Below are 12796 nucleotides of genomic sequence, written 5' to 3' on the forward strand. Positions count from 1 at the left end.
AAACACTTATTTTCCTAAGATGCTGAATCCCTTTAATTGACTTACATTCCTGATCTCTATTGTTAAATGAGCATGCTTTGTGACGTATCTGGTATATGGATGGACTAAAGATGACCCTTTATGTAGTGTTCTATATTGTTTGCTTCTTCATAGCAGGCTGGGAGCCATTGGCTCAAAGTTCCTTAGCATCAAACTCAAAATTTTACACATCCAGTTGGTTTAAATATGGCCCAAATACAGAGATTTTAAGTCATTTAGAGCCTGTCTGTTCCACCTCAAGAAACTATATCAAACATTTGCTAGCCATTGGGAAGGTAAACCTGAGCTATAAAAGACCCCATTGCCTTTGGAGCTCTCTGACCCACAGTTGCCCCATCTTGTACAGCAGTGACTTGATAATTATACGCGTTATAAAATGTTCACCACGATAAGTGCAGTTACCATCTGTCGTCATATAAAGTTATTACATTATTATTGACTATATTCCCTTTACTGTCCCCTTCATCCTTGTGTCTTATTTATTTTATAATAGGACCTTTATACCTCTTACTCCTCTTTACCTATTTCACCTGTTACCCCCCACCACCTCCCCTCTAGCAAGCACCATTTTGTACTCTGTGAGTCTGTTTTTGCTTTTGCTTGCTTATTTGTTTGTTCATTTCTTTTTTTTAGATGCTAAATATAAGTGAAATCAGATGGTATTTATCTTTCTCTGTATGACTTATTTCACTTAGCATAATGCCCGGTAGGTGTATCTATTTGGTTGTGAATGGCAAAATTCCATTTTTTATGGCTGATTAATAGTCTATTATATATCAGAATATATTACATATGGGTATATGTTATATATATGTATATGTGTATATATATATGTATATGTATATGTATATGTATATGTATATGTATATGTATATATGTAACGCATACACGTACCACATCTTTTTCATCCATTCATCATCTATCAATGAACACTTAGGTTGTTTCCATATCTTGGCTATTATAAATAATGCTGCAATAAAACAGGGGTGAAAAAATTTTTAATTAGCATTTTTATTTTCTTCAGGGAAATACTCAGAAATGGAATTGTTGGGTCATATGGCATTTCTATTTTTAATTATTTGAGGAATTTTCATACTATTTTCCATAGTGATTTCACCAACTTATATTCCTACCAACAGTGCACAAGTTTCCTTTCTGCCACATCCCCGCTAACACTTGTCATTTCTTGTCTTTTTGATTCTAGCCATTCTGATTTGATTCTAGCCATTCCCTGATGGTCAGTGATGTTGAGCATCTTTTAACATGTCTGTTGTTCATCTGTATGTCTTATTTGGAACAAGGTCTATTCAAGTTCTCTGCCCAGATTATTAGCTGATTATTATCTGAATCAGATTATTTGGAGTTTTTGGTGCTGAGTTTGAGTTTTTTATATATTTTGGTTATTAGCCTTTTATTGGATTTATCATTTGCAAACGTTTTTTGCCCAATAAGTAGGTTGCCTTTTCATTTTGTTAATGGTTTTCTTCACTGTGCAAAGTTTTTCGGTTTGATGTAGTCCCAGTAGTTGATCTTGCTTTTGTTTTCTTTACCTACTGAGACATATCTTGAAAAATATTGCCCAGTCTTTCCAACATCATTTCTTGAAAAGGCTGTCTTTTCCCCCATTGTATATTCTTGCCTTTTTCTTTCCCTTCTGAGTAGTAACCTTCAGAAGGTCTCATGCTATGAGGGACATCTCCCATAAGCAAACCTGTCCAAGTATGGCCCAAATAGAGCTTGTTGTATCCTAGTGCCACATTATGGTCATATATTTTTCCTTCATTGGATGAGGAACCTCTTGAACTCACTAAATACTTTCAGACAAACAAAAAAATCAACAACTAAAATGCTGAACATAAATTGAAATTCTGAGGCCCTATATGATCAGTTTGATTATTTATATTTAAACATTTTTTCTGTTTGTCCTTCTGGTATGATCTGGAAAAGATAAATGGTCAGATAGACCCCAGTGATCTGAAAGAATACAGACATAGCTTATGTTATTTCAGTTTTCCTTATTGCACTTCACAGATGCTGCATTTTCTACAAATGGAAGGTTTGTGGCAACCCCTGTGGAGCAAGTCTAGCACCGCCATTTTTCTAACAGCATTTACTCACCTTTTATCTCCGTGTCACATTTTGTAATTCTATATTTGAAACTTTTTCATTATTAGAATATTTGTTATGGTGATCTGTGATCAGTGAGAGTCGGTGCCACTAATGCAATTGTTTGGTGGCACCAGGAAAGCACCCACATGAGATGGCAAAGTGTCCTGACTGCTCAGCTGTTCCACCATCTCTCTCTTTGTCCTTAGGCCTCACTGTTCCCTGAGATACAACAATGTTTAAATTAGGCAAATTAACAACCCTACACTGTCTTTTCAGTGTTTGAGTGAAAGGAAGAGCCACAGGTCTCTCACTTCTAATCAAAAGCTAAAAATGATTAAGCTAAGTGCGGAAGGCATGAAAGCCAAGATAGGCCATAGGGCAGGGCTCTCATATCAAATAGCCAAGCTGTGAATGCAAAGGAGAAGTTCTTAAAGGAAATGAAAAGTGCTATGGCACTGAACTCACAAATGAGAAGAAAAACGAAACAGCCTTATTGCTGATGTGGAGAAAGTTTGAGTGGTTTGAATAGAAGATTAAACCAGCCACAACATTCCCTTAAGCAAAATCCTAATCCAGAGCAAGGCCCTAATTCTCTCCATTTCTATGAAGGCTGAGATAAGAAGCTGCAGAAGAAAAGTTTGAAGTAGGAAAGGTTGGTTCATGAGGTTTAAGGAAAGACGCCGTCTCCATCACATCAAAGTTCAAGATGAAGCAGCAAATGCTGATGGAGGAGCTGCAGCAAGTTCTCCAGAAGGTCCAGCTGAGATAATTCATGAAGGTGGCTACACCAACCAACAGATTTCCAGTGTAGATGAAACAGCCTTCTACAGGAAGAAGATATTATCTAGGACTTTCATAGCTAGAGAGGCGACGTCAGTGCTTGGGTCCCAAACTTCAAAGGACCAGCTGATTTTATTGTTACAGGCTAATACAGCTGGTAACTTTAAGTTGCAGCCAATGCACATTGGCCATTCTTTTTTTTTTTTTTTTAAATTTTTTTTTTTCAACGTTTTTTATTTATTTTTGGGACAGAGAGAGACAGAGCATGAACGGGGGAGGGGCAGAGAGAGAGGGAGACACAGAATCGGAAACAGGCTCCAGGCTCCGAGCCGTCAGCCCAGAGCCTGACGCGGGGCTCGAACTCACGGACTGCGAGATCGTGACCTGGCTGAAGTCGGACGCTTAACCGACTACGCCACCCAGGCGCCCCGCACATTGGCCATTCTGAAAATGCTAGGGCCTTTATGAATCTACTCTACCTGCGCTGAATCAATGGAACAACCTTTATTTACAATAGGATTTACTGAATTTTAAGCCCACTGTTGCAATCTACTGCTCAGGAGAGAAGATTCCATTCAAAATATGACTGATCATTGGCACTGGTCCCCCAAGAGCTGTGGTGAAGATGTACAATGAAATTAATGTGTCTTCATGCCTGCTAGCACAATGTCCACCCTGCGGTCCAGTGGATCAAGGCGTAAGTTTGAGTTTCAGGTATTATTATTTAAGAAATACATTTTGTAATGCTGTACATGCCACTGGTAGTGATCCCTTCGATTAACAAATAAATTGACAAAATAAATTGAAAAGCTTCTGGAAAGGATTCACCATGAGATGCCATTAAAAACATCTGTGACTCATGGGAAGAGGTGAAATGTCAACATTAGCAGAAGTTTGCAAGAAGTTGATTCCCAAACTCACGGATGACTTTGAAGGGTTCAAGACTTCAGTATAGGAAGCAACTGCAGCTGCAGTGGAAATAAGAAGAGAAACTAGAAGTGGAGCCTGAACATGTGACTGAATTGCTGCCATCTCATGATAAAACTTAAACAGATGAGGAGTTGCTTCTCATGAAAGAGTAAAGAAAGTGGTGTCTTGGGAAAGAATATGCTCCTGGTGATTGTTGAAACGATAACAAAGGATTTAGAATGTTACATAAACTTGGGGCGCCTGGGTGGCGCAGTCGGTTAAGCGGCCGACTTCGGCTCAGGTCACGACCTCGCGGTCCGTGAGTTCGAGCCCCGCGTCGGGCTCTGGGCCGACGGCTCGGAGCCCGGAGCCTGCTTCCGAGTCTGTGTCTCCCTCTCTCTCTCTGCCCCTCCCCCGTTCATGCTCTGTCTCTCTCTGTGCCAAAAATAAAATAAACGTTAAAAAAAAAATTAAATAGAATGTTACATAAACTTAGTTGATAAAGCATGGGCAGCTTTTGAGAGGACCGACTTCAATTTTGAAGGAAGTTCTACTGTGGGTTAAATGCTATCAAACATCATTACATGCTACAGAGAAATTTGTTCATGAAAGAAAGAGCCGATGGATATGGCAAAATTCATCGTTGTCTGATTTTAAGAAATTGCTGCAGGGGTGCCTGGGTGGCTCAGTCGGTTAAGCGTCCGACTCCTGATTTCAGCTCAGGTCATGATCTTATGGTTCCTGAGATCAAACACTACATTGGGTTCTGTGCTTATGGTGCGGAGCCCACTTGGGATTCTCTCTCTCACTCTCTCCCTGCTCCTTCCTCACTCAATATCTCTTTCTGAAAATAAATAAATAAACTTAAAAAAAATAAATTGCTACAGTCACCTCAGCCTTTAGTAACTACCACCTATCAACATTGAGGCAAGACCCTCCACAAGCAAAAAGATTACAATTTGCTGAAAGCTGAGATGACGGTTAACATTTTTTAGCCATAATTTTTAGACAGAAAGTGGTTTTTTAGACATAATGCTATTACACACTTAATAGACTGCAGTATAGTGTAAACATACTTTCATATGCACTGCGAAACTAAAAATCTCAAGTGACCCTCTTTATTGTGACATTCACTTTATTGTGGTGATCTGGAAATGAACCCACAATATCTCTGAAGGTATGCCTGTATACTAATACATATCTTTTTCCTCCATGGGCCCTGCTTTTTTTTTTTTCCCTAACCAACTTTCCCCCCACAGTTTTGAAGAAAAAGGCAAACATTTATTTTTCTCCATATAATTCTTCCCCATTGACTTTCAATAATATTGCAGGAAATATTATGTACTTGAATGACAGGCTGAAGTAAAACATTCATGTGCATTATTTTGCATTTTTTACTATAGCTAAAGCATTTCAGGGACGCCTGGGTGGCTCAGTCAGTTAAGGTCCACTTTCAGCTCAGGTCCTGATCTCACGGTTTGTGGGTTCGAGCCCCACATAGGTTTCTGTGCTGACAGCTCAGAGCCTGGAGCCTGCTTCAGATTCTGTGTCTCCCTCTCTCTTTGCCCCTCCCCTGTTTGCATTCTGTCTCTTTCTGTCCAAAATAAATAAGTATTCAATTTAAAGCATTTCATATAGAATTTCACTTTTTGTTCCAGAACACAATTTTAGAACATTTTTTTTTTTTTACGGTGATAAAAGCATATAATATAAAACTGACTGTCTTAGGGGTTCCCAGGTGGCTCAGCTAGTTAAGCATCCAATTCTTGCTTTCAGCTCAAGTCATGATCTCATGGTTTGCGATTGTGAGATTGAGCCCTGTGTCAGGCTCTGAGCTGACAGTACAGAGCCTGTTGGGAGTCTCTCTCTCCCTCTCTCTCTGTCTCTCTCTTTCTCTCTCTCAAAATAAATAAATAAACACTTAAAAAAACTAACCATCTTAACCATTTTTTAAGATAACAGTACAATAGTGTTAACTCTATGCGTGTTGATGGTCAGGCTATCTCTGGACTTTTTTCATCTTTCAAAACAGAAACTGTACACTCACCAAACAAAATCTCCATTTTTTCCTCCTCCCCTGACCCTGGCAACCATCATTTTACTTTCTGTTTCTAATAGTTTGACTACCTTAGATACCTTACATAAGTGGAAGCATGCGGTATTTGTCTTTGTGACTGACTTATTTCACTTAGCATCATATCCTCAATTCATCAGTGTTGCAGCGCATGACAGAAATTCTTTCTTTTTTTAAAAGGTGAAAAATATTCCACTATATACATGTATGTAATATATAATATATATACATATAAAATAATATGTATGTATATATGTATATACATGTATGTATCTGTATAACATATAATTATATATATTGTATATATATACAATATACATAATACAATAATATATAATATAATATAACATAATACAATAATACATAATACAATAATGATAATACAGTACAATACAATAATAATACAATAGTATATAATATAATAACATAATATAATATATATAGTTATATGTGAAATATATAATATATATAATTCTTAAAAGTCTATTCATCCATCAAAGACATTTAGGATATTTCCACCTCTTAGCTATAAATAATGCTGCAATGAACACGGGAATATAAATACCTCTTCAAGATGCTATTTCAATTATTTTGTTAAATATCTAGAAGTTGGATTGCTGAAATGCGTTAGTTATTTTATTTTATTTTTTTAATTTTAGGGAGAAAGAGTGAGAGAGCATGAGTTGGGGAGAAGGGCAGAGAGAGAGAATCTCAAGCAGGCTCCTCACTCAGTGCAGAGCCCAACATGGGGCTCAATTCCATGACCTTGGGATCACAACCTGAGCCAAAATTAAGAGTCGGATGCTCAACCAACCGAGCCATCCAGGCACTCTTGAAATGTGTTAGACTTCTTTTAATTTTTATTTTTTGAGAAAGATCATACTGTTTTACGTAATAGGCTGCACCAGTTTACATTCCCACCAATAGTTCCAATCTCCCCACATACACACCAGTACTTGTTATTTTTTAACTTCATTTTTAAACTTCAAATATTTAAAATTTAAATATTTTTAAACTTCATTTGAATTTTTATAGTGACCATCCTGATCAATGTGAGGTGATATCTCATTGTTCTTTTGATTTGCATATGCTTGATGATGAATGACGTTGGACATCTTCTCCTACGTATGTTAGCCATTTGTATATCATCTTTGGAGAAATTATTCAAGTCTTTTGCTATGTCTTAATTAGGTTACTTGTTTTATTGCTATTGATTTGTAGGAGTTCTGTATATATTCTGGCTATTAACCCCTTATCAGATATATCATTTGCAAATATTTCCTCCCATTCTGTAGGTTATCTTTTCACTCTGTTGCGAGTTTCCTTGGGGCTCCTTGGTGGCTCAGTTGGTTAAGCGTCTGACTCGGCTCAGGTCTCAATCTCCCGGTTCATGGGATGGGCCCCGCATCAGGCTATGTGCTGACAGCTCAGAGCCTCGAGCCTGCTTCAGATTCTGTGTCTCCCTCTCTCTCTGCCCCTCCCCTCTCTCAGGCACTCTCTCTCTCTATCTTTCTAAAAATAAATAAACATTAAAACATTTAAAAATAAGTTTCCTTTACTGTGCAGAAACATTTTAGTTTGATGGAGTCCCATTTACCTATTTTTGCTTTCATTGCTTGTGCATTTGGTATCATATTCAAGAAAGTATTGACAAATCTAATGTAGTGAAGATTTTCTCCTACGTCTTCTAGGAGTTTTGTAATTTGAGGTCTTAATGTTTAGGTCTTTAATCCATTTTGACTTATTTTTTTGTGTGTATAGTGTAATGTAAAGGTCCAGCTTCAATGCTTTTACATGTGGATATCCAGTTTTCCCAGCACCATTTATTGAAGGCTGTCCTTTTCTCCATTATGTAGCCTTGGCACACTTGTGAAAGGTCAGTTGACCAGATGTCTAAGGTTTATTTCTGGGCTTTCTATTCTGTTTCATTGGTCTATATGCTTGACTTTCTGCCAGTAGCATATTGTTTTTATTACTGTGGCTTTATAATATGTTTTAAAATCAGGGAGCATGAGGCCTCCAACTTTTTCTTTCACAAGAAGATCATAAGTCTTTTATGATCCCATGTGAATTTTGGAATGTTTCTTCTCTTTGTTCAAAAAATGCTGTAGGGATTTTGAGAAGGCTTGCATTGTATCAATAGCTTGCTTTGAGTAGTATGGGCACTTTTAACACTAAGTATTCCTGTCCATGAACACAGGATGCTTTTTCCTTTATTTGTATCTTCAATATCTTTCAGCAATGTTTTATAGTACTCAGTGCACAAGCGTTTCACCTTCTTGGTTAAGTTTATTCTTAAGTATTCTATCCTTTTTGATGCTATTGTAAATGGGAATGTTTTCTTAATTTCCTTTTCAGGTTGTTCATTGTTAATGTGCAGAAACACAATTGATCTTTGGGTGTCAATTTTTGTATTCTATAACTCTGATGAACTTGCTTTTTAGACCTAAGTTTTTTTGTGGAATCTTCAGGGTTTTCTACATATAAAATTATGTTATCTGTCGAGATAACTTTACTTCTTTCTAATTTGGATGTCTTCTATTTCGTTCCTTGTCTAATTGATCAAGCTAGGACTTCCAGTGCAAGCTCAGAACTTCTTTTTTTTAACAAGTTTAGAACTTTTAAGAGCAGATAATGTTCTTTTTTTATAGTGTGATGATACCACTCTTACCTGCTAGTGGGTGTGAGCTTTGAATTACTTTTCCACTTTAAGGGATTCATAGTCACTGATCAGTGACAAACTAACCAAGTCCCTTTGAGGCTAATGATAATAATATTATTAATTCACTGCTTTTATTTTATAGATTGACACTTCTTATGTAATTTCATTTTTCTCAGTGACCTGACTTTTCAAAATTGGGGTATTACTGTTTGTGTTTCTGTAACTGACTAAAACTAATTGTACCTAAGTAATTAATAAGACTCCTGCTACTGTTAAACATGGACAATAAAATGTAAAATAGAAATATTACTTATCATATGCAATTATAAGAACAAAAAGCTATGAAATTCACTGTAATTTTTTCTTGAGAAATTTTCATAAGCAAAGTCCTTGAATATCCCACAGCCCTCATGTTCAATATGCAACTATCATATACTAATTAATCACAGAATAACTTTGTTTGAGTGATACAGTGACCTTGTTAGACAGGCCAGCAAAGAGAAATATAGCTTTTGTTACTGGAATTTTTTTTTCTACTTTTTCATCGTAGTTCATCAGATTTGACTTGACATGAAATGAAATTCCTTGCAGGTTTGGATTTTTTTCTCTCTCCTCCATATACACCTGTCCATTTAAGATGATTTAAAAATTGCTGATGTGCAGTAATTTATTTGACATTGGCCAGAGAAACATTTTTCTGGGTAAGTTCCCCGAGGCAAGGGAAATAAAAGCAAAATAAACAACTGGGACCAAAACAAAATAAAAAGCTTTTGCGAAGCAAAAGAAATCACCAACAAAACAAAAAGGCAACCTACTGATTGGAAGAAGATATTTGCAAATGATACATCCAATAAAGCCTTAATATTCAAAATATATACAGAACTTATACAACTCGATACAAAAACCTTAAATAATCTGACTAAAAAATGGACAGAGGACCTGTATAGACATTTTTTCCAAAGAAGACATACAGATGGTCAATAGACACATGAAAAGATGTTCAACACCATTAATCATCAGGGAAATGCAAATTAAAACAATGAGATATCACTCTACACCTATCAGAATGGTTAAAATAGGGGCTCCTGGGTGGCTCAGTTGGTTAAGCATCTGACTTCGGCTCAGGTCATGATCTCACTGTCCGTGAGTTTGAGCCCCGAGTCCGGCTCTGTGCTGACTGCTCAGAGCCTGGAGCCTATTTCAGATTCTGTGTCTCCCTCTCTCTCTGACCCTCCCCCGTTCATGCTCTGTCTCTCTCTGTCTCAAAAATAAGTAAACATTAAAAAAAATTTTTTAAAAAGAATGGCTAAAATAAAAAAAAAAAACCCAAGAGATAACAATGTTATTCTGTAGAGAAAGAATGTAGAGAAAAAGGAAGCCTTGTATTCTCTTGGTGGGAATGCAAATCGGTGTAGTCATTGTGGAAAACAGTATGGAGATTCCTCAAAAAAATTAAAAATAGGGGCATCTGGGTGGCTCAGTTGGTTAAGTGTCCAACTTTGGCTCTGGTCATGATCTCATCGTTCATGAGATTGGGACCCATATCAGGTTCTGTGCTGACAGCTCAGAGCCTGGAACCTGCTTCGGATTCTGTGTCTCCCTTTCTCTCTGCCCCTCCCCTGCTCATTCACTGTTCTCTCAGTCTCTCAAAAATAAATAAACATTAATTTTTTTAATTAAAAAATTAATTCCATATGATTCAGTAATTCCACTATTGGATATTTGCACAAAGAAAATGAAAGCACTATTTCTAAAAGATAAATGCACTCCTATGCTTACTGAAGCATTATTGCAATAGTCACTATATGGAAGCAACCAAAGTGTACATTACCTACTTAGATGAATGGAAGAGAAGAAGTGGTATACAATGGAATATTACTCAGCCATAAAAAAGAATGAAATTTGGCCATTTGTAACAGCATGGGTGGGGTAGATGGTATAATGATAAGTGAAATAAATCAGACAGAGGCATAAAAATACCCTATATCTTACTAATATGTGGAATTTAAGAAACAAACCAAATAAAAAAGGAGACAAACAACCACAAAAATAGACTCTTAAATACAGACAACAAATTGGTGGTGGTCAGAGGGGAGGTAAGTGGGGTGAAATAGATAAGGGGGATTAAAATATAAAACTTCCAGTTATAAAATCAGGCATAAAGATGAAAAGTAGAGCATAGAGAATATAGTCAATAAGATTATAATGATGTTGTTTTGTGACAAATGGTGACTACCTTTATCGTGATGAGCACTGAGTAATATATAGTTAATTGAATCATTATGTTGTACACCTGAAACTAATATAGCATTGCATATTAATTATACTTCACTTAAAAAGTAAATAAAAAATGAAAATGCCTAATTTGTACATAATACCATATGAGCTAAATTAACTCATCCTTTTCTAAGTAAATCTCTTTTTAGTAAATATATTGAAATGTCTCATTTTCAATCATTTTTGCAGTTACTGCTGCTATTGATTTATTTTTTTCAAACAAAATTGGTTGAAGATTTCTTGGATGGAGAAAATTGTGCTGAGTACTGAGATAAAAAAAAAATGTGAATGCAAAGACCTCATAACCAAATCTGGTAACAGAACATCAACCTTGAGTTAAATACATTGTCAAAACACATATAAGAGGCTTGATGTCTTAATTTTCTCTCGCTGTCTTTCAGTTCACAGATCCTCTTTCCGCTCTATGAAATGCTCTTTGCCATCATTCATCATTATATTTACTACAACTCATCCTTTGAATTTCTGCTCAGATGAAATTTCCATTAGGCAGCTTTTATCCCTCTTTCCAAAGTAAAGGGAGAGTACTCCTACAGCGACTTGTTGTTACATATCATAGCACTACTCAAATTAGTTTTATTGTGTGTTTGTCTTACCACTAGACTAAATTTTTTTAATGTGGCTCATAACGTTTCTTTGTGTGTCCTCAACCTAGCCCGACCATAGAAAGTGCTTAAGGATGGTTAAGTGCGTCCATGGAACAAGAAGCCTGACAGCGTTATGGGAACACACAAAACCAGTTAATTATTCTGTTGGAGGAGGCATGGAGATTAGTCAGGACAGCTTCCTGGTAGTGATGACATTTGAGCCAGACCTTTTAGAGAAGGAAGTAGAAGGAAAAGGGTATGTCTGGAAACAAATAACTTTTGGATCAGTTACACGGATTAGAAATTACAGAGTTCTAGAAATCTGTCTACACTGTTTTAAATAACGGCGTTCTTTTACTCTGTCTTCTCTTTAAAATCTTTCTTGTACTCTTTGGATGTATTTACATACTGTGTTTTTATAATCCACTATATAATTTGACTCAAAATTCTTCTCTGTTTTCTCTTCTACTCACTGTATGATTTTCAGTGAAAGGGAATTTGTAATAAGCTGGACAAAATAATTTACTGCCATTTAAAATAACCTAGAAAATAGTTCCTAGCTAGAGATAGATACTAGGAGAATTTCACCGCGGAACTCTTGGCATCGTCAGTTACTGAGCCTGAATGCTGGTGTCCTCTCCATGTTCCTCCACACTGGGCTGTCATTGGCATAGATTTTTAACTTGCTTCTTCAAAGAAAAACTATTTAGATTTAGATTGTACAGTGCTCTAGAAGCTCACGTATGTATGGCATTCTTACCATCAAGAGCTAAAACTGTAACTCCCCCCACCTCCCACCCACCACCCTCCTTAAGTGCAACAGGTGTCATTCCAGGAGAAAAGGTCTCATAACAGATCTGTGCGTGGGAGTTTAATCAGATATGTCTGCAAAGTGGAAGGAGATTTGATGTCCTCAATATAATTACAGTGGTGATGGGCTCCAAGAACTATCCTTGCCACATTAATCCAGAATTTTTCCTAGTAGATTTTTGAATGGAAACGTGATCATAAATGGGGCTGCTGTGATTTGCATGTATGCCTATTGGGCAGGAGATATGAGGGAGTGGGGAGGAGGGTGAGTGAAAGGATAACTAAGTCAGAAAAATATTGAAATATACAAATGTCAGGAAATTTTGGTTCCTCAGTGCCAAAGGGAGGGGCTGCCACTGACCTCATGAGACTTGAGCCCTTTCATTCTCTGTATTCTTTTCCTTCTTTTATTTTACTAGACTACACTGTGACTTTTAATTTATTCATATCTTATGAGGATTTAATGGGTTTATCATTGAACTTAATATAATAATCCATCTGACATATTATTGGTATATTTAATATTGGCCA

Source organism: Neofelis nebulosa, chromosome 3, assembly GCF_028018385.1.
Source record: "Neofelis nebulosa isolate mNeoNeb1 chromosome 3, mNeoNeb1.pri, whole genome shotgun sequence".
Classification (NCBI taxonomy): domain Eukaryota; kingdom Metazoa; phylum Chordata; class Mammalia; order Carnivora; family Felidae; genus Neofelis; species Neofelis nebulosa.